Below are 20265 nucleotides of genomic sequence, written 5' to 3' on the forward strand. Positions count from 1 at the left end.
GAAGAACTGCTCGCGGTGAAATGGAGAGACAAGCGTGACGTTTACATGCTCTCCTCCATTCACGCAGACACGACAATACAAATTGAACGGGCAACCCGTGTCATTGAAAAGCCCCTCTCAGTCCACGACTATAATGCGCTCATGGGAGGGGTGGACTTCAATGACCAGATGTTGGCTCCCTATTTAGTTTCCCGGCGCACCAGACGCTGGTATAAGAAGGTGTCTGTATATTTAATTCAATTGGCTGCCTATAATAGTTTTGTTCTCTACAGTAAGGCTGGGAGAACAGGATCCTTCCTCAAATTTCAGGAAGAGATCATCGAGAACCTCCTGTATCCAGGAGGTTCCGTGGCCCCAACCACCAGTGTAGTGAGCCGTCTACACGAGAGACATTTCCCCAATGTCATTGCTGGTACCTCAACCCAACCGTCACCCCGAAAAAAATGTTGTGTCTGTAGCAGGATTGGAATAAGGCGTGACACCCGCTATTTCTGTCCTGACTGCCCTGACCACCCTGCCCTATGCTTAGGGGAGTGTTTCCAGAAGTACCACACACAGGTACACTTAGCATAGGGATTGCATCTCACAGGACAGGCACACAGGGCTATTAGGGCCCATTCACTCACAGCTACTGCAAACCTCTCCTTTCACCTGGGATAAAGTGCATAATGTACTTCGCCACATCTTTAGGTGATTTGCGCTTTGCACATTGTCCCATGGGGAAGGAGAGGTTTGTCCTATAAAGGTAAAAAAAAAAAAAAAAAAAAAACACCGGTAAGCAAAAAAAGTTAACGTTCAGTTCAATAAAGTTTATATGTTATGTTCAAAAGTTATTATAAAGTTAATAAATTTATTGCGTTGCGGCCTGGTTTTTTCTTTTGTTTTTTTTACCTTCCAGGTGGACCAACCGATCGACTAGCGCTGCTGTCAGATTACACAAAAGTCGGTGTATGCGGCGCTGCAAGACGAGATTTCTCATCTGCAGTAAAAGATACGTTTGCCGAGGCATATGAGCTGAGGAGGCGGCGGTGTTCATATACTTTGGCAAACACTTTGTATATAAAAAAAATATATAAAAAATCCCGGCAATGATTTATTCATTCACATCAATTGATGTGAATGGAGAAATCTGGTTTGCCAGGGCATACGGGCTAAGTGGGTATGGATGTTGGGCGGAGCTCCTATGTCCTGGCAGACGCCTTTCCCCTCCATTTTTTTTTTTTTGCCAGAGATTTTTTCATCCACATTGATCGATGCGAATGAATAAATCTGTGCCATTAATTTTTTCTTTCAGCCCTGAGGCTGAACGAAAAAAAAATAATCTCATTACCCGTATGCTCAATATAAGGAGAATAGCAGAAACTCCTAATGCTGGCCATACATGTAATGATTGCGGAGACCCTCAAATGCCAGGGCAGTACAAACACCCCACAAATGACCCCATTTTGGAAAGAAGACACCCCAAGGTCTTCACTAAGGGGAATATTGATTCCATGAAAGATTTAAATTTTTGTCCCAAGTTAGCGGAAAGGGAGACTTTGTGAGAAAAAACAAAAAAAAAATCAATTTCCACAAACTTGTGCCAAAAAAAAAAAAATCCTATGAACTCGCCATGCCCCTCATTGAATACCTTGGGGTGTCTTCTTTCCAAAATGGGGTCACATGTGGGGTATTTATACTGCCCTGGCATTTTAGGGGCCCCAAAGCGTGAGAAGAAGTCTGGTATCCAAATGTCTAAAAATGCCCTCCTAAAAGGAATGTGGGCCCCTTTGCGCATCTAGGCTGCAAAAAAGTGTCACATGTGGTATCACCGTACTCAGGAGAAGTTGGGCAATGTGTTTTGGGGTGTCATTTTACATATACCCATGCTGGGTGAGATAAATATCTTGGTCAAATGCCAACTTTGTATAAAAAAAATGGGAAAAGTTGTCTTTTGCCAAGATATTTCTCTCACCCAGCATGGGTATATGTAAAATAACACCCCAAAACACATTGCCCAACTTCTCCTGAGTACGGAGATACCACATGTGTGACACTTTTTTGCAGCCTAGGTGGGCAAAGGGGCCCACATTCCAAAGAGCACCTTTAGGATTTCACAGGTCATTTACCTACTTACCACACATTAGGGCCCCTAGAATGCCAGGGTAGTATAACTACTCCACAAGTGACCCAATTTTGGAAAGAAGACACCCCAAGGTATTCCGTGAGGGGCATGGCGAGTTCCTAGAACTTTTTATTTTTTGTCACAAGTTAGCGGAAAATGATGATTTTTATTTTTTTTATTACAAAGTCTCATATTCCACTAACTTGTGACAAAAAATAAAAACTTCCATGAACTCACTATGCCCATCAGCGAATACCTTGCGGTGTCTTCTTTCCAAAATGGGGTCACTTGTGGGGTAGTTATACTGCCCTGGCATTCTAGGGGCCCTAATGTGTGGTAAGTAGTTTGAAATCAAAATGTGTACAAAATGGCCGGTGAAATCCGAAAGGTGCTCTTTGGAATGTGGGCCCCTTTGCCCACCTAGGCTGCAAAAAAGTGTCACACATGTGGTATCTCCGTACTCAGGAGAAGTTGGGCAATGTGTTTTGGGGTGTTATTTTACATATACCCATGCTGGGTGAGAGAAATATCTTGGCAAAAGACAACTTTTCCAATTTTTTTTATACAAAGTTGGCATTTGACCAAGATATTTATCTCACCCAGCATGGGTATATGTAAAATGACACCCCAAAACACAATCAATTACGTTGATTTTTACGCACAGTCCCACAAGCGGACGTGGATCTGGCGGCAAGGGACTGGAACAAGGGGAAACTGGTATAAAAGTTATCCACGTAAAGGTGGTAACCCTTATCCAGCAGTGGGTACATAAGGTCCCACACAAGTTTCCCGGTAACACCCAGAGTGGGGGGACATTCTGGGGGTTGAATCCGGGAATCTTGCCCCTCGTATACACGAAATTTGTAAGTGCACCCTGAGGTACTCTCACAAATTTTGCATAGCTTCACGCCATACCTCGCCCGCTTGGAGGGCACATATTGGCGGAAAATGAGTCTCCCCTTGAACGCAATGAGAGACTCATCAACCACGACCTCCCTTCCAGGTACATAGGCCTCCATGAATTTGGCCCCAAAGTGATCGATGACCGGCCGTATCTTATACAGACTGTCATGGGCAGGATCACCTCGGGGGGGACATGCTGCATTATCGGAATAAGGCCTCATGCACATGACCGTATTTTTTTGCGGTCCGCAAAACGGGGTTCCGTTTTTCCGTGATCCGTGACCGTTTTTTCGTCCGTGGGTCTTCCTTGATTTTTGGAGGATCCACGAACATGAAAAAAAAGTCGTTTTGGTGTCCGCCTGGCCGTGCGGAGCCAAACGGATCCGTCCTGAATTACAATGCAAGTCAATGGGGACGGATCCGTTTGACGTTGACACAATATGGTGCAATTTCAAACGGATCCGTTCCCCATTGACTTTCAATGTAAAGTCAGGAGTTAATATACCATCGGATCGGAGTTTTCTCCAATCCGATGGTATATTTTAACTTGAAGCGTCCCCATCACCATGGGAACGCCTCTATGTTAGAATATACCGTCGGATTTGAGTTACATCGTGAAACTCAAATCCGACAGTATATTCTAACACAGAGGCGTTCCCATGGTGATGGGGACGCTTCAGGTTAGAATATACTAACAGAACTGTGTACATGACTGCCCCCTGTAGTTAACACATTGGTGGCCAGTGTGGCCGGACCCCCCCCTCCCTCCCCTGTAGTTAACTCATTGGTGGCCAGTGCGGCTCCCCTGTAGTTGACTCGTTGGTGGCCAGTGGGCCTTCTCCCCTCCCTCCCCCTCCTAATTGAAATCTCCCCCCTATCATTGGTGGCAGCGGAGTGTACCGATCGGAGTCCCAGTTTAATCGCTGGGGCTCCGATCTGTAACCATGGCAACCAGGACGCTACTGCAGTCCCGGTTGCCATGGTTACTTAGCAATTTGTAGAACCATTATACATACCTGCGAGCTGCGATGGTCTGCGTCCGGCCGGGAGCTCCTCCTACTGGTAAGTGACAGGTCCGGCCGAGAGCTCCTCCTACTGGTAAGTGACAGGTCATGTCACTTACCAGTAGGAGGAGCTCCCGGCCGGACCTGTCACTTACCAGTAGGAGGAGCTCCCGGCCGGACGCAGACCATTGCAGCTCGCAGGTAAGTATAATGGTTCTACAAATTGCTAAGTAACCATGGCAACCGGGACTGCAGTAGCGTCCTGGTTGCCATGGTTACCGATCGGAGCCCCAGCGATTAAACTGGGACTCCGATCGGTACACTCCGCTGCCACCAATGATAGGGGGGAGATTTTAATTAGTAGGGGGAGGGAGGGGAGAAGGCCCACTGGCCACCAACGAGTTAACTACAGGGGAGGGAGGGGAGGGCCCACTGGCCACCAACGAGTTAACTACAGGGGAGGGAGGGGGGCCGGCCGCACTGGCCACCAATGAGTTAACTACAGGGGAGGGGGGGCCCACTGGCCACCAATGAGTTAACTACAGGGGAGGGGGTGGCAGCCGCACTGGCCACCAATGAGTTAACTACAGGGGAGGGAGGGGGGGGCCGGCCACACTGGCCACCAATGTGTTAACTACAGGGGGGGGGCTGCCCCCTGCTGCCTGGGAGCACCTTCCAGGCAGCAGGGGGCAGTCATGTACACAGTTCTGTTAGTATATTCTAACCTGAAGCGTCCCCATCACCATGGGAACGCCTCTGTGTTAGAATATACTGTCGGTTCTGAGTTTTCACGAAGTGAAAACTCAGCTATGAAAAAGCTTTTATGCAGACGGATCTTCGGATCCGTCTGTATAAAAACTAACCTACGGCCACGGATCACGGACACGGATGCCAATCTTGTGTGCATCCGTGTTCTTTCACGGACCCATTGACTTGAATGGGTTCGTGAACCGTTGGCCGTGAAAAAAATAGGAAAGGTCATATTTTTTTCACGGCCAGGAAACACGGATCACGGATGCGGCTGCAAAACTGTGCATTTTCCGATTTTTCCACGGACCCATTGAAAGTCAATGGGTCCGCGAAAAAAAACGGAAAACGGCACAACGGCCACGGGTACACACAACGGTCGTGTGCATGAGGCCTAATGCAGACATTTCCGGATGGCCTCAAACCGGGAGCGTGTCATGGCCGTACTGTAAAGTGGGGTCTGGTATAGGACGTCCCCACTCCAGTACAGCCTGGAACTGGGTTTCTTGACCAGGCCCATATGCAGCACGAGGCCCCAAAATGTCCTCATTTCGGCTGCACTGACCGGCATCCAGCCACCGGGCCTGGCCAAAAAGGAGCCCGGGTGCTGAGCAACGAACTGTTGGGCGTACAGGTTCATCTGCTCCACCGTTAGATTTACCAGTGGGTCACTGAAAAAATGACAAAAAAAGTCATATTCAGTGTAGCCCACTGTGGAAATCTGGATTCCTGATTGGCCTACAAAATCAGGAATCAAGGGCTCGTATTGCTCTGGGCTACACCAGACTAGTTCACCGACAGGGTGCTCCGGTGGATTTAACTGGTGGGCCCCTCACTATTATAGGGTTTTCAGGTGTCACACAGTATTAGGTACTTGGGCATGCAATCGTCTACCATAAAGATCTTTGCATGGGCATAGCAGTCAGGGAGAGCTCTAGGGGTTTTATAGGGCTCACCCATATGCTCCTTAGTTTGGGATCAAGCCAGTCGGATATTTATTTATAAGTTCCAGCTTTCTGCAACACCATCCGTGACAAGTATATAACCCAGGAATTTCAAACGTGCTGATGTTGCAAGGCCTGAAAATTGTGTTTTTTGGCAAAAAAGTGTGTTTTTAAAACCCCAGAAAATGATGGCTGTACTTCTAGCTTAAATTGCACACTGACTAATCCAGATGTTGTATATTGCCAAAAAAGTGTTTTTTTTTAATAACAGAATATGAAAGCTGTATATATTAAACTTGAATTTAATACTTACAGATCAGGAAAATACAGTTTTTTGGTAAAAAGGTGTGTTTTTAAAACCCCATAAAAAGATGGCTGTACTTCTAGCTTAAATTGCACACTGACTAATCCAGATGTTGTATATTGCCCAAGAAATTTTGATTTTCAATGTCCCAAAAGCTCAGATGCAGTGCTGGTGCACTGAGCTTGCACAAAATGGCCGCCGCCCACCTAACTGACTTATTAAAGTTATTTTTTTTTGGTCACTGGCCTCAGGGCAGGATAAAAAAATTGTGCCCTGCACCCACAAAACACAATGTATGTAGATCGCTGAGTTAGATTCAGATTTTGAGCAAAGAGTCTCTCCTATTCTCTCCCTGAAATCACCAGCAGCATCCTCTCCCTACACTAAGCACACCAGAGTGACGTGCAGCGCTACGTGACTCCAGCTTATATTGAGGCTGGGTCACATGCTACACTGGCCAATCACAGCCATGCCATTAGTAGGCATGGCTGTGATGGCTTCTAAGGTCAGACAGTTAACCGCTTGTTGATTGGCTGCTCTGCAGCCTTTCAAAAAGCGCCAAGAAAGCGCTGAACACCGAACCCAAACCTTTACTGAAATGTTCGGGTCCCGGGTCCCAAAAACCTAAAGTTCGGTACGAACCCGAACTTTACAGTTCGGGTTCGCTCAACCCTAGAATAGATATGAAAATTTTATGTGTAGTTAGTATTCAGGACATCCAAATGCTACTCTCTAAGATCACTTACCATTGCTCACTGAGTGATCGGAATCCACAGTAGGAGAGATGAGCTTCACAGACACTGCCTGGTGCCAGTCAGACTGATGACTCCTAATATACACATGAAGGAGCACGCAGGAATCAGCTCTCAGTGTGAGGTAATAAGAAGGCCAGCCTTCACTCTAGCTGCCTAAGCCAGCCCAGCTTTAGAAGCCTCACACCAGGAAGTGAATTCTGCTATAAATGCAGCTCAGGCTGATTTAGCAAGATGGGAATACCCCTTTAAGGACTAGGACATCATTTTCAAATCTGACCAGTGTCACTTTATATGTGAATAACTTTAAAACGCTTTTACTTATCCAAGCCATTCTGAGATTGTTTGTTCATCACATATTCTACTTCATGACACTGGTAAAATGGAGTAAAAAAAAATAATTTTTATTTATAAAAAATATTAAATTTACAAAGAAATTGGAAAAACTTGCAAATTTCAGAGTTTAAATTCCTCTACTTCTATAATACATAGTAATACCTGAAAAATAGTTATTACTTTACATTCCCCATATGTCTACTTCATGTTTGGATCATTTTGGGAATGCCATTTTATTTTTTGGGGGGCGTTATAAGGCTTAAAAATTTAGAAGCAAATCTTGAAATTTTTTTAAAATTTTACAAAACCCACTTTTTAAAGGACCAGTTCAGGTCTGAGGTTACTTTGTGATGCTTACATAATAGAAACCACCCCAAAATTTGGAAAAATGTGCAAATTTCCAAGTTTCAATTTCTCTAATTCTATAATACAAAACAAGGGTTAACAGCCAAACAAAACTCAATATTTATTGCCCTGATTCTGTAGTTTATATAAACACCCCATATGTGGTTGTAAACTACTGTACGGGCACAGGGCAGGGCGTAGAAGGAAAGGAGCGCCATGTGGTTTTTGAAGGCAGATTTTGCTGGACTGGTTTATTTACACCATGTCCCATTTGAAGCCCCCCTGATGCACCCCTACAGTAGAAACTCCATAAAAGTGACCCCATTTTGGAAACTACGGGATAAGGTGGCAGTTTTTTTGGGACTATTTTTAGGATACATATGATTTTTGGTTGCTGTATATTACATTTTTGTGAGGCAAGGTTACAAAAAATAGAAATTCTGAAATCAATAACTCTTGTGGAACACCTAAAGGGTTAACAAATTTTGCAAAATCAGTTTTGAATACCTTGAGGGGTGTAGTTTCTTAGATGGGGTCACTTTTATGGAGTTTCTACTATAGGGGTGCATCAGGGTGGCTTCAAATGGGACATGGTGTAAATAAACCAGTCCAGCAAAATCTGCCTTCCAAAAACCATATGGCGTTCCTTTCTTTCTGCGCCCTGCCGTTTGGTCATACAGCAGTTTACGACCACATATGGGGTGTTTCTGTAAACTGCAGAATCAGGGCAATAAATATAAAGTTTTGTTTGGCTGTTAACCCTTGCTTTGTTACTGGAAAAAATGAATTAAGATGGAAAATTTGCCAAAAAATAGCTGTTTTGGCACCGTTTTTATTTTATTGATTGTGTTCATTTGAGAGGTTAGGTCATGGGGTAATTTTATAGAGCAGATTCTTACAGATGCGGCAATACCTAATATGTCAACTTTTTTAAATTTATTTAGGTTTTACACTATAATATCTTTTTTTAAACAAAAAAAACAAAACATTTTAGTATCTCCATAGTCTGATTTTATTTTATTTTTTTGGCCGATTGTCTTAGGTAGGGGCTTATTTTTGGGATGAGAGGACGGTTTTATTGGCACTATTTTGAGGTGCATATGACTTTTTGATCGCTTGCTATTACACTTTTTGTGAAGTAAGGTGACAAAAAAATTGCTTTTTTGTACAACGTTTTTATTTTATTTTTTTGACTGTGTTAATCTGAGGGGTTAGGTCATGGGGTATTTTTATAGTTCATGTTCTTTTGGACGCGGCGATACCTAATATGTCTGCTATTTTTATTTATTTTAGTTTTACTAAATATTTTTGAAAAATAAATAAATTTTGTTTTAGTGTTTCTAAAGTCCGAGAGCTATATATATATATATATATATATATATATATATATATATATATATATATAATTTTTTTTTTTTTTCTGGGCGATTGTCTGTGGCTAAATCAGGGGTGTAGATAAGGGGGGGGAATAGGGGGGTTCAACCCGCCCCCCCCAGAGTGTCTGTCCTCCTAACTAGTGATGTCCGGTTCATGAACGAATCATTCATTTGAATCGATTCAGTTCACTGAACCGGAGGACTGGAGTCGATTCACTGACTGAGCTGATCCGTGTGAAACAGCTCAGTCACATAGCGCACAGACAATAGCAGAGACGCCGTCGCTGGCAGCAGGGAGGGACTCGGGAGGAGCGTAATATGATCCTAGAGTGGAAGCTGGCTTCTGCCAGCCCCTCCCCGCCCACCAACCAAACAGAGCTGAGGCAAGGCAAGCACTAGCAGCTCTGAGTCGTCTGAGTCACACAAGTAAGTACAGGGAGTCTAAGAATAGAAATGAATCGAATGAGTCACAGGTTAAAAGAATCTAAAGATCCGACTAAGGCCTCTTTCACACTTGCGTTGTCCGGATCCGGCGTGTACTCCACTTGCCGGAATTACACGCCGGATCCGGAAAAACGCAAGTGTACTGAAAGCATTTGAAGACGGAACCGTCTTCCAAATGCGTTCAGTGTTACTATGGCACCCAGGACGCTATTAAAGTCCTGGTTGCCATAGTAGGAGCGGGGAGCGGGGGAGCGGTATACTTACAGTCCGTGCGGCTCCCGGGGCGCTCCAGAATGACGTCAGAGCGCCCCATGCGCATGGATGACGTGATCCATGTGATCACATGATCCATGCGCTTGGGGCGCCCTGACGTCACTCTGGAGCGCCCGGGGAGCCGCACGGACGGTAAGTACACTGCTCCCCCGCTCCCCGCTACACTTTACCATGGCTGCCAGGACTTTAGCGTCCCGGCAGCCATGGTAACCACTCTGAAAAAGCTAAATGTCGGCTCCGGTAATGCGCCGAAACGACGTTTAGCTTAAGGCCGGATCCGGATCAATGCCTTTCAATGGGCATTAATTCCGGATCCGGCCTTGCGGCAAGTGTTCAGGATTTTTGGCCGGAGCAAAAAGCGCAGCATGCTGCGGTATTTTCTCCGGCCAAAAAACGTTCCGTTCCGGAACTGAAGACATCCTGATGCATCCTGAACGGATTTCTCTCCATTCAGAATGCATTAGGATAATCCTGATCAGGATTCTTCCGGCATAGAGCCCCGACGACGGAACTCTATGCCGGAAGACAAGAACGCAAGTGTGAAAGAGCCCTTAGAGACTCATTCGATTCTTTGAGTTAAAAGAACCGTGAGTCACTCAAACAGTTTACACTGAGGCTGTCCTGTCAGACTGTTGTCACTGTGGGTAACAATGCACACCACAGTGACAGCTCCTGAGTCCTCCTGTCCGGCGTCCGCTTCCCTTGAATCCCTTCACTATCACTATAATCACTCTTCCTGACTCACTCAGTCAGAGAGCTCAGAAATAGAATGTACCAAGAGCCGACTGAGTCAGCAAGTAACGTCACGCGCCTGCTCCGCCTTCATTAATAAAGTGGGAGGAGCATGCGCCTGTGGCGTGACGTAGTGAGTGACGTCAAGTTACGCTGCCACCGTCCGCCTAGTTTTAGTGTTTGAAGAGCGGGAGCCAGCCTGGAGCCTATCTGGAGTCCTGACAGTCCCAGTCCCAGTAAGTTAGTGATAGATTATTAGATAGTAGTAGTACATATACTTTGCACAAGTAGCTCACTTAGTCACTTGCATAAGGAACGGCGGGTCCGTCTTACAATAGGGACACTGTTATGGGGGAGGGGGAGATATCTGTGGATGTGGATGATGACTCTTATAATTTGAAAAAGCTGAACCCCCCCCAGGAAAAAAAACTATCTACGGCCCTGGGCTAAATAGATGTAAAATTGGGAAGGGGATTATAAATTTTGTACTCCATGTAAGTGTGGTACTCCCTGAAGCAATTGTCAATGCAGAGGCCCAGATGATTGGGGCACGTGTTACACTGAGTGGTGGTGTCCTTCTGTATCCCCCTCCTGTGACACACTCTGCACTTTTTTTGGGACCGTCCCTTCTTTCCAGTATGGGGGACCTCCAGTTCCCGGTCAGAAAAGATCAGGTCCTTGAGGACTGCCTCATAGAACTGCAGGAATCTTCCTGTGTTGCCAGCGCTCTGGGACAGCACAAAAGAGTTGTACAGGATTAGCATCCATGCGCTGGCTGCCGCTGGAGGCCAATCCAGATGTTATGAACCAGTTTCCCAAGCAGTTGGGAGTCGGCAGTAGCTGGCAGTTTGTAGAGGTCTATGGACTTGACCCTGAGCTCCTCAGTTTGGTGCCTCAACCTGTCTGTGCTCTTCTACTTCTCTTCCCCATAACAGAAAAGTATGAGCACTTCAGGGCAGAGGAGGAAGAAAAAATTAAATCCCACGGTCAAGATGTGGATTCCTCTGTTTACTTCATGAAGCAAACAATCGGCCTTATTCATGCAGTAGCAAACAACAGGGACAAGCTCAGCTTTGAAAGTGATTCTGCTTTGAAAAAATTTCTTTATGAGTCCACCTCATTAAGTCCTGAAGAAAGAGACAAATTTCTAGAGAAAGATGAGAGTATTCGGGTTACACATGAGAGCAGCACTCAGGAGGGGCAGTCTGAGGCTCCCAGTATCGATGACAAAGTAGATTTACACTTTGTTGCTTTTGTCCATCTACAAGGTCATCTCTATGAACTTGATGGAAGGAAGCCTTTTCCGATAAACCATGGGAAAATTAGTGAGGACACATTGTTAGAAGATGCCATTGAAGTCTGCAGAAAGTTCATGCAGCGTGATCCAGATGAATTAAAGGTTTACTCTGGTGGCATTCTCTAATACATAACAAAATCCAGACTTCAGCGGAACACTAAAAATGGCCAAGAAGACTTGGAATAAAGCCACGTGATGAAAAAATGGATTTTATATCTTTGTGAGCAAATCTCAAAGTACTGTGTGTTAATAATAAAAAGACAATGTTTACCAAAAAAAAAAGAGTTGCACAAGGCAACCTGTACCAAGTAGACCGCAACTTTTTTGTACCATGCCCGGGTTTTGCGCATGGCATTATATGGCTTGAGGACTTGATCAGAGAGATCAATTCCTCCCATATACCGATTGTAGTCGACGATACAATCGGGCTCAAGGACCATTGCCGTGGTACCTCGCACAGGGACAGGGGTGATGCCGTTACCGTGAATTGTGGACAGTACAAGGACATCCCTCTTGTCCTTATATCTGACCAGCAACAGATTTTGACTGGTAAGGGCATGGGTCTCACCCCTGGGGATAGGTACCTGGAGGGGGTAGGTAGGGAAGCCGCGTTGATTTTTCCGCACGGTCCCACAAGCGGACGTGGATCTGGCGGCGAGGGACTGGAACAAGGGGATACTAGTATAAAAGTTATCCACGTACATGTGGTAACCCTTATCTAGCAGTGGGTACATAAGGTCCCACACAAGTTTCCCGCTAACACCCAGAGTGGGGGGACATTCTGGGGGTTCAATACGGGAATCTCGCCCCTCGTACACACGAAACTTGTAAGTGTAACCAGGGGTACTCTCACAAAGTTTGTACAGCTTCACGCCATACCTCGCCCGGCGGAAAATGAGTCTACCCTTGAAAGCAATGAGAGACTCATCAACAGCGACCTCCCTTCCAGGTACATAGGCCTCCAAAAATTTGGCCCCGAAAGGGATCGATGACCGACCTGATTTTGTACAGGCGGTCATAGGCAGGATCACCTCGGGGGGGACATGCTGCATTATCTACATAATGCAGGCATTTCCGAATGGCCTCAAAACGGGAATGTGTCATGGCCATACAGTAGAGTGAGGTCACAAACCCCACTCTAGTAATGCCTGACACTGTTTTTTTTTTACTAGGCCCATGTGCAGCACGAGGCCCCAAAATGTCCTCATCTCGGCTGCACTGATCGGAGTCCAGCCACCGGACCTAGCCAAAAAGGATCCCGGGTGTTGAGCAATGAACTGTTGGGCGTACAAGTTCGCTTGCTCCACCATCAGATTCACAAAGTGGTCACTGAATTTTTTTTTTAAATAGTCATATTCAGTGAAGCCCACTATGGGAATCTGGATTCCTGGTTGGCCAACAAAATCAGAAATCACGGGCTCAAAATCCTCTGGGGTACACCATGCAAGTTCACCGGTAGGGGGCTCAGATGGACTTATCTGGTGGGCTGGAAAACTAGTACGAGCCCCAGAGCTGCTCGTACTGTACTAGTGTGGGCCACAGGGTCCCTGGCATGGGGGTCCCCTTGCTCCGCCTGGCGGCGTCTCCACTGCCTTGGGGGCTCATCATCATCACTAGATGATGAGGAGGACGCGGATGACAAGAGGAAAATGGGGTCATCCTCGTCCTCACTGGGGCTCTCGGAGTCGGAGGCAAGCAGGGCGTATGCCTCCTCGGCCGAGAACGTCTGGCGGGCCATAAAGGAAAGTGTGTGTGCGCGTGTGTGTGGAAAACTTTATTTAGTGAGCGTGTGTGTGTGTGGGGGGGGTGTTCGCATACACTTATCACTAAACCTAACAGAAAAAAATAAAATAAAAAAATGAAAGCCCCCCCCAAAAAACAAAGATTCAAACTCGCTGATCAGCGGTCCGAAGCTGATCAGCGGTGGGGTGGCAGGACGCAGTCGGCGTACGCACAAAAAAAACTAAAAACGCTTGCACCCCAAAAAATGTGTGTGCGTGGGGGTGGGCAGGGGGGGCAAGCTGCAGCACCCCTGGGGGGTCTAGGGTCACACAGCTGTGTGGGCTGTGGACCTCAGACACCTGATCAGGGTGATGCTGGAAAAAAATGTATTTATTTTTTTCTCCCTAAACTCTCCCTAAACTCTCCCTAAGTCTCCCTGCCTAATCTAAGCTGTGATATATTATATACAGGGCACTCAAGAATTGGACCTTTACCGACGAAAGTTTCCGTTACAATATCACAGCGGAATTTTCATTAAAAAACGGAGGTCCATTGGCTTGAACAGCGATATACAGAGCAGTCTTCAATCTCCTGATTCCACAAGTGCTGCACTAATAGAGGCATATTTGGAGAGTGGTTATACCTCAAGGTTTGGTCGATTATAAGGTAATGAATTTCCACTTGCAAGTAACTTTGTAGCAGGACGCCGCTACCCACTCCTGTTCCGGCGGGACGCCGCTGTAACTAAGTGTGGGACATCTGACTTTGGTCTATATCTATCGATACTCAGGTATTTATTTTCAGGGCTGCACACAAATATTGGATCGAATAATTTAGTGACTGCGATACTGAAGAACATCGCATATCTTGCTTTTTATAGCACTGAGGTTTGCTCTCTATGACATTGAATACCTAGTGGACTTTTTAACAGCTGGAACATTGCGATCATTCCGCTATAGATTGCCTACTGTTCAACATTGTATATGCCACTGTATAATGACGCTAGGTGACTCTTTCTGATTATATAATATTGCATTATATTGCCTATTTATATGTTTTAACATTAATAAAACTACATAATTGTTGTAACTACATGGTCACGGTTTCTTGAGTGCCCTGCATATAATATATCTCTATTTTCACTTTATTGAGTGAGTGGCCTCAATTTTACAGGTGCACCTACTGGTGCCCATTTTTCCTAGTGCGACATCTTATTTATATAACTAATCTAAGCTGTACCTAAACCTGTCCCTAGGTACCTTTTTAGTGCCAGATGGCACTGTGGTGGCTCAGATGGAGGGTACTGGGCACAGATGAGGGGTGCTGGGTACAGATGAAGGGTGCTGGGCTCAAAGATCCACGAGGCTCCTCTCTTCACGGCTCCAGGACGCAGTGTGGAGGAGGAGAGCAGAGCTGGGGGAAGTTGACCCCCGCCCACCCGCCTGTGAATCCAATAGGAAGCGATCCTGGGAGGTGATGTCACCGCCACCTCCCAGGATCTAAGGATGGTGATTGGTGGTGTATTATCACACCACCGATCACCATCCTATTCCAGGTTATTGGGTCACCGGAGACCCGAATAACCCGGAAACGCAGCAAACCGCAGGTCTGAATTGACCTGCGTCACAGGACCCCGCTCGGCGGTGATCGGAAATACACAGAAGTACCTGTACGCCCTGTGTCCCCAAGAGGTTAAAGTAAAGCCTAATAGCACTTAGTACCTTATTTCCAGATGTACCTTTGTTTTAGCAATAGATGTTTTCTATCTTCTGAAAATCCAGTTTATTTGGTATGCAAATGAGCCAGTAAGGTGCCGAGAGGGGCATCGCTCTTGCAGGAAGAAGCCCAGGCACACCTCCTGCTAGTGCCCAAGCCCGCCCTCATGCTGGGAGCAGGGAAAAGGGGGGCAGAGTTATGGCTTGAATGTGATGTAGGAGGGGTGGGTGGACACATTGTGGCAGGAGGCATGCCTTGGCGGGCTCATTCCTGCAAGAGTGACGCCCCTCTGGGCACCTTACTGACTCATTTGCATACCAAATAAACTGGATTTTCAGAGGATAAAAAAAATCTATTGCTGGAACATAGGCACATCTGGAAATAAGGTACTAAGTGCTATTAGGCCATGGCTTTACTTTAATAGCGATTATCCTGGTGTCAGATTTCCTTTAATTAAAAGGAGAAAATGCACCCCAGTATGTGTTCCCCATTTTCTCCCCATTCAGGATACACCCCATATGTGCTTGTAGTCTGCTGTATGGGCGCACAGCAGGCAAACAGCAAAATATGGATTTTGCTGGCAGGCCTGAATTGGCAGACATGGATTTTAGGTGACATGTCACATTAAAAAAATTCCTGAGGTCCCCAGAAATTAAAAACCCAAAGAAGTAACCCCATTTTGGAAAGTGCACCCCCATACGAACATTTTAAGGGGTGTAAAAATTGGATTACACTTAACGGTAATCGGTTTTCTTTGAGTCTATGACAGCACCCCTGGAGAGACCGCCTACTCTTCAGGACAGAAAACAGAACCGCCTTTTAAAAGAGGAATCATCCCCTCTACCTCCAGTCCTTTTCTCAAGAATTGAGAAATATATATTATACATACATACCCACATATACTTTTTTGGGGGGTATGGGAATTAATCGGGTGCTGTCATAGGCTCAAAGAAAACGGATTACCGGTAAGTGTAATCCAATCTCTCTCTTTCGCCTATGACAGCACCCCTGGAGAATAGGCAAGAAACCTAGATGGTAACTGAAGTCTATAGTGCCTAAAAATAAAAAAAGTATGTAGAGAGCTCCAGGTAGACACCCTACAAATCTACTCTATAGAAGCTGATCTTCTCTGTGCCCATGAAGTGGAGACTGATCTCGTAGATTGAGCCCCAAAGCCAGAGGGCGGAACAACTCCCTTAGAAGAGTAAGCCACCAAGCAATAGTTTGAGAAGAGGCTGCGGATCCTTTCTTAGGTCCCTGAAACAAAAGCAACAGACAAGAGGAGGACCTCCAAGGCAGAGTGACTTGTAGATATTGCAAAATACACCTCTTAAGAGCTAAACAGTAGAAATCTGGTTCCTTCTTATTTTTAGGGGAAGCACAGAAGGAAGGTAACACTATCTTCTGAGAATGGTGAAAGTGTGAATAGACCTTTGGTAAAAAAAAGAAAGATCAGGAGAGATCACCACCCGATCCTCCAAGATCACCAAGTAGGGAGGGTCAACTGAGAGCGCAGAGATCTCACTAACCCTTCTAGCCGAAGTAATAGCCAGAAAGAAAGTGAGTTTTAGGGAGAGCATCATTGGGGAGATCTTATCAATAGGCTCGAAGGGTACCGAAGTGAGGGAAGAGGACCAAATTTAAATCCCAGGGAGGAACTCTATTTTTACAGTCTGGAGATAACTTAAACAATGCTCTTATAAACCTCTTAACTCAAGGATGTTCTGCCAACTTAAACTCAAACAAAGCACTTAAAGCTGAAATTTGGACCTTCAAAGTGCTAGGACTAAGTTCTTTGTTCCATCCCTCCTGAAGGAAATCTAATACGAGCGGGATGTCAGGAGCTTCTATCACATCCACCGGTCTTTTGGCGAATCTGAAAAAGGCCTTCCAAATTCTCAAGTAGATATCAGAAGTGTCCTTCCGACGGGTCAACAGAGTGTTAACTACATCCTCAGAGAGACCTTTCAACAACCAGGCAGTCAGGTGCAGATTTTTCACTTCTGGGTGAAAGATTGGATCCTGAGACAGAAGTTCCTGAGACTCCGGAAGCACCCATGGGGTCGCTAATGACATCCTGCGGAGTCAGGAAAACCACACCCGTCTCGGCCAAAACGGAGCTATAACTATTACCATGGCTCCCTCCTCTCTGATCTTCCTGAGGGCCCTTGGTAACAACTGTAAGAGGGAAAAGCATAAAGAAGACCCTGCCGCAATGATTGGGCCAATGCGTCCACTGCTCTCGGATGCTCCCCCGGAGAGATGGAAAAGAAGACTTCTTCCTGTTTGACCTGGTGGCAAAGAGATCTATCTCCGGTAACGCTGCAACCTGGTTGAAAAAACCCAGATCTAGGGACCTCCCCCCTTGGTATAGATGATGATGACTGAGGAAGTCCGCTTTCACATTGTCTGAACCCCTTAGATGTACCGCAGACAGGGATAATAGAGAAGCTTCTGCTATACTGAATATCTTATGAGCGAGCGTCATGAGGCCTTGAACCTTACTGCCGATGGATATAGGCCACTGCTGTAGTGTTGTCCGAGTAGACTCTCACGTTTCTGCCCCTGATAGCCTGAAGACTCTGTACCAAGGCTATCCTGATTGCATTCATTTCCTTGAAATTGTGAGACTGGGACAGAGAATAACGGTCCCAGTTCCCCTGCAACAGCAGGGACCCCACATGGGTCAAGGGGAGCTCTGCCTCCCTGATCCAAAGAACCCCTTTCTCTAGGTTTTTTAGATACATCCAATACTCCAAGAAATCTAGAGTTTGGGGTGATAGAGAGATTTCTGCGTCCAGAGAGAGGAGACATCTGTCCCAATTCCGCAGGATCTAAAGCTGAAGAAGCCTTGAATGGTACTGGGCCCATTCTACTCCCGGAATAGCGGCTTTCATGAGACCCAGCACTGACATGGCCTCTTTTAGGGTGACTGATGGGTGCGAATGAAGAAGCTGAACGCTTAATCTGATAAGTAAGGCTTTTTCCAGGGGTAGCAGGCACCTCTGGGAACTGGAGTCCAAAATCATTCCTAGGAAGCTGCATCTCTGGCTCGGGCATAAACTGGATCTTTCTAAGTTTATCTCCCATCCCAGCTTTTCTCGAACTTCACTCAACCAGTCAATCTGCCCCTGAAGAATCTGACTTGACCGGGCCACCAGAAGAAAATAGTCCATGTATGGTATAATTATGATCTCCTTCTCCCTCACATGGGCCATCATCTCTGAAACAATCTTCATGAAAACACTGTCGGAGCTTGAGAGAGCCCAAAGGGTAAGGCCTGGAATTGAAGATGCAGAATGTCTCTCTCTAACTTGACTGCCACCCTCAGAAACATCTGGTGACTGGGATGGATAGGGACATGATAGTACGCATCCCTGAGGTCTACTGTGGCCAGAAAACAGTCCGGGAAAAGATTGTTCACCGCCGATGATGGACTCCATACGAAATCTCTTGTACAGCAAATACCGGTTCAAAACACTTCAAGTTTACTATAGTCCGAAATGAGCCATTTTGTTTTCTGACAAGAAAAAGGGGCGAATAAAATCCCCTTGTCAGTTCCTGCTCTGTTTCTCTTACCAACACCTTTTTCTCTATTAGGGAAAAAACGTCTGAGATGATGGCTGACTGTTTTGTGGGATCTGAATGGTAATGTCACTACCAGAGCTTGGAGGAGTTCTCACTGCTCTGTTTCTCCGCCCCTGTGATGAGCTCTTTACTTTCTGTTTCCTTCCTCCCAGCTGTTCCTCCTGCGTTTGATTTCCCTGCCTTTAAATCACCCCTCCTCCTTTTGTAGTGTGTGGATTATATTTCTCATTTGAGTTGTAGCTCTTGCTTGAGTATCTTCCCTTGTATGCTATCCTTTCACTGGACCTGTGTTCTGCTGCAGCAAGTACTCCGGATATTGCCAGCCTGTCTTTGGATCCGTCTTCACTGCGGCTGCAGCTCCTTCAGCTAAGTGTGCAGACATTGTAGTGTATCTGTGTGTTTTCTGACTGGATCCGAGGCGACCACGGTTCCCTCCATATACTGAGCAGGGCACCGGTGGCCGTGCCCCTTCCACTATTGTAGGGGTTACAGTGGTCATCAGTCTTAGGTACGCGGGCATGCCTCGTTCCACCATTTGGATCCGGGCATGGGCTTAGCAGCATAGGGAGAGCTTTGAGGGTCTGACAGGGGTCACCCTTTATCCTCCCTAGTTTGGGTCCGGTCAGTAGCTCTATTTTCTGTGCATGCTCTTGTTGCTCACATACAGCCGTGACATTATAATCCACCAAAACCGTATTTTTTTACATGGATTCGCTTTCTGGCCTGGTTGACCGCATGCAGGGTCTTTCTTTGGAGGTAGCGGATCTCCGTCAATCTATGACTCAGCTTCAAGCATTGGGCTCTGCTCCGGCCCATGGAGTCTGTTGCGAGCCAAAGGTCTCACTTCCGGAAACGTTCTCCGGGGCAGTGAGAGTTTTGTTCGCTTCAGAGAGGCATGCAAACTCCATTTTTGCTTGTGTCCCCATTTCTCTGGTAATCAGGAACAGAGGGTGAGGATTGTCATCTCCCTGCTCAGGGGTAATGCTCAGACTTGGGCTTTTTCGCTGCCATCAGGGGATCCCTCCCTTCGATCCGTGGAAGGATTTTTTGTGGCCCTGGGGCAGATATATGATGACCCGGATCGTGTTGCTCTGGCCGAATCTAACTTACGTTTTTTATGCCAGAGCAAACTGTCTGCGGAGCTTTATTGTTCTGAATTTCGGAGATGGGCAGCTGATTCAGGTTGGAATGATGCTGCACTCCGGAGTCAGTTCTGTCATGGTCTCTCAGAGAGATTGAAAGATGCGTTTGCTTTCCATGAGAGACCAACGTCCTTAGAGTCTGCCATGTCATTGGCGGTACGCCTTGACAGGCGTCTAAGAGAAAGAAACGAGACCTCTCTGTCCAGCCATTGTCAGTCTAGGGGCAGTGGTGCGGACTCATTCAGTGTGCAGGGGCCTCATCCGGTCTCGCTCCCCTCTGAGGAGGAGCCCATGCAGCTAGGTCGACTTGCCCCTGATAAAAGAGGATTTAGTCCTCAGAGTATGGTGTGTTTTTGTTGTGGGGGCATAGGTCATTTGGCAAATGTTTGTCCGTCTAGGAGATTCTTGAACTGTACTAAGAGCGATAATAAGAGAAAAACCTCAAAAGGTAAATCATCAAACTCTGCTTCATCTGCTACTTTGGGCAAAGTTGATGTAGGAATTGATGCTTTTCCTCTGACCTGCAGTTCCCGTTT

General features: G+C 46.2%; 1 pseudogene; it reads left to right on the plus strand.

Moving 5' to 3' along the window:
• The first annotated feature begins 11027 nt into the window (after nt 1–11027).
• Nucleotides 11028–11694, plus strand: LOC121008776 (annotated as a pseudogene).
• The last annotated feature ends 8571 nt before the right edge of the window (nt 11695–20265 follow it).

Source organism: Bufo bufo, chromosome 7 (assembly GCF_905171765.1).
Source record: "Bufo bufo chromosome 7, aBufBuf1.1, whole genome shotgun sequence".
NCBI classification, from domain to species: Eukaryota; Metazoa; Chordata; class Amphibia; order Anura; family Bufonidae; genus Bufo; species Bufo bufo.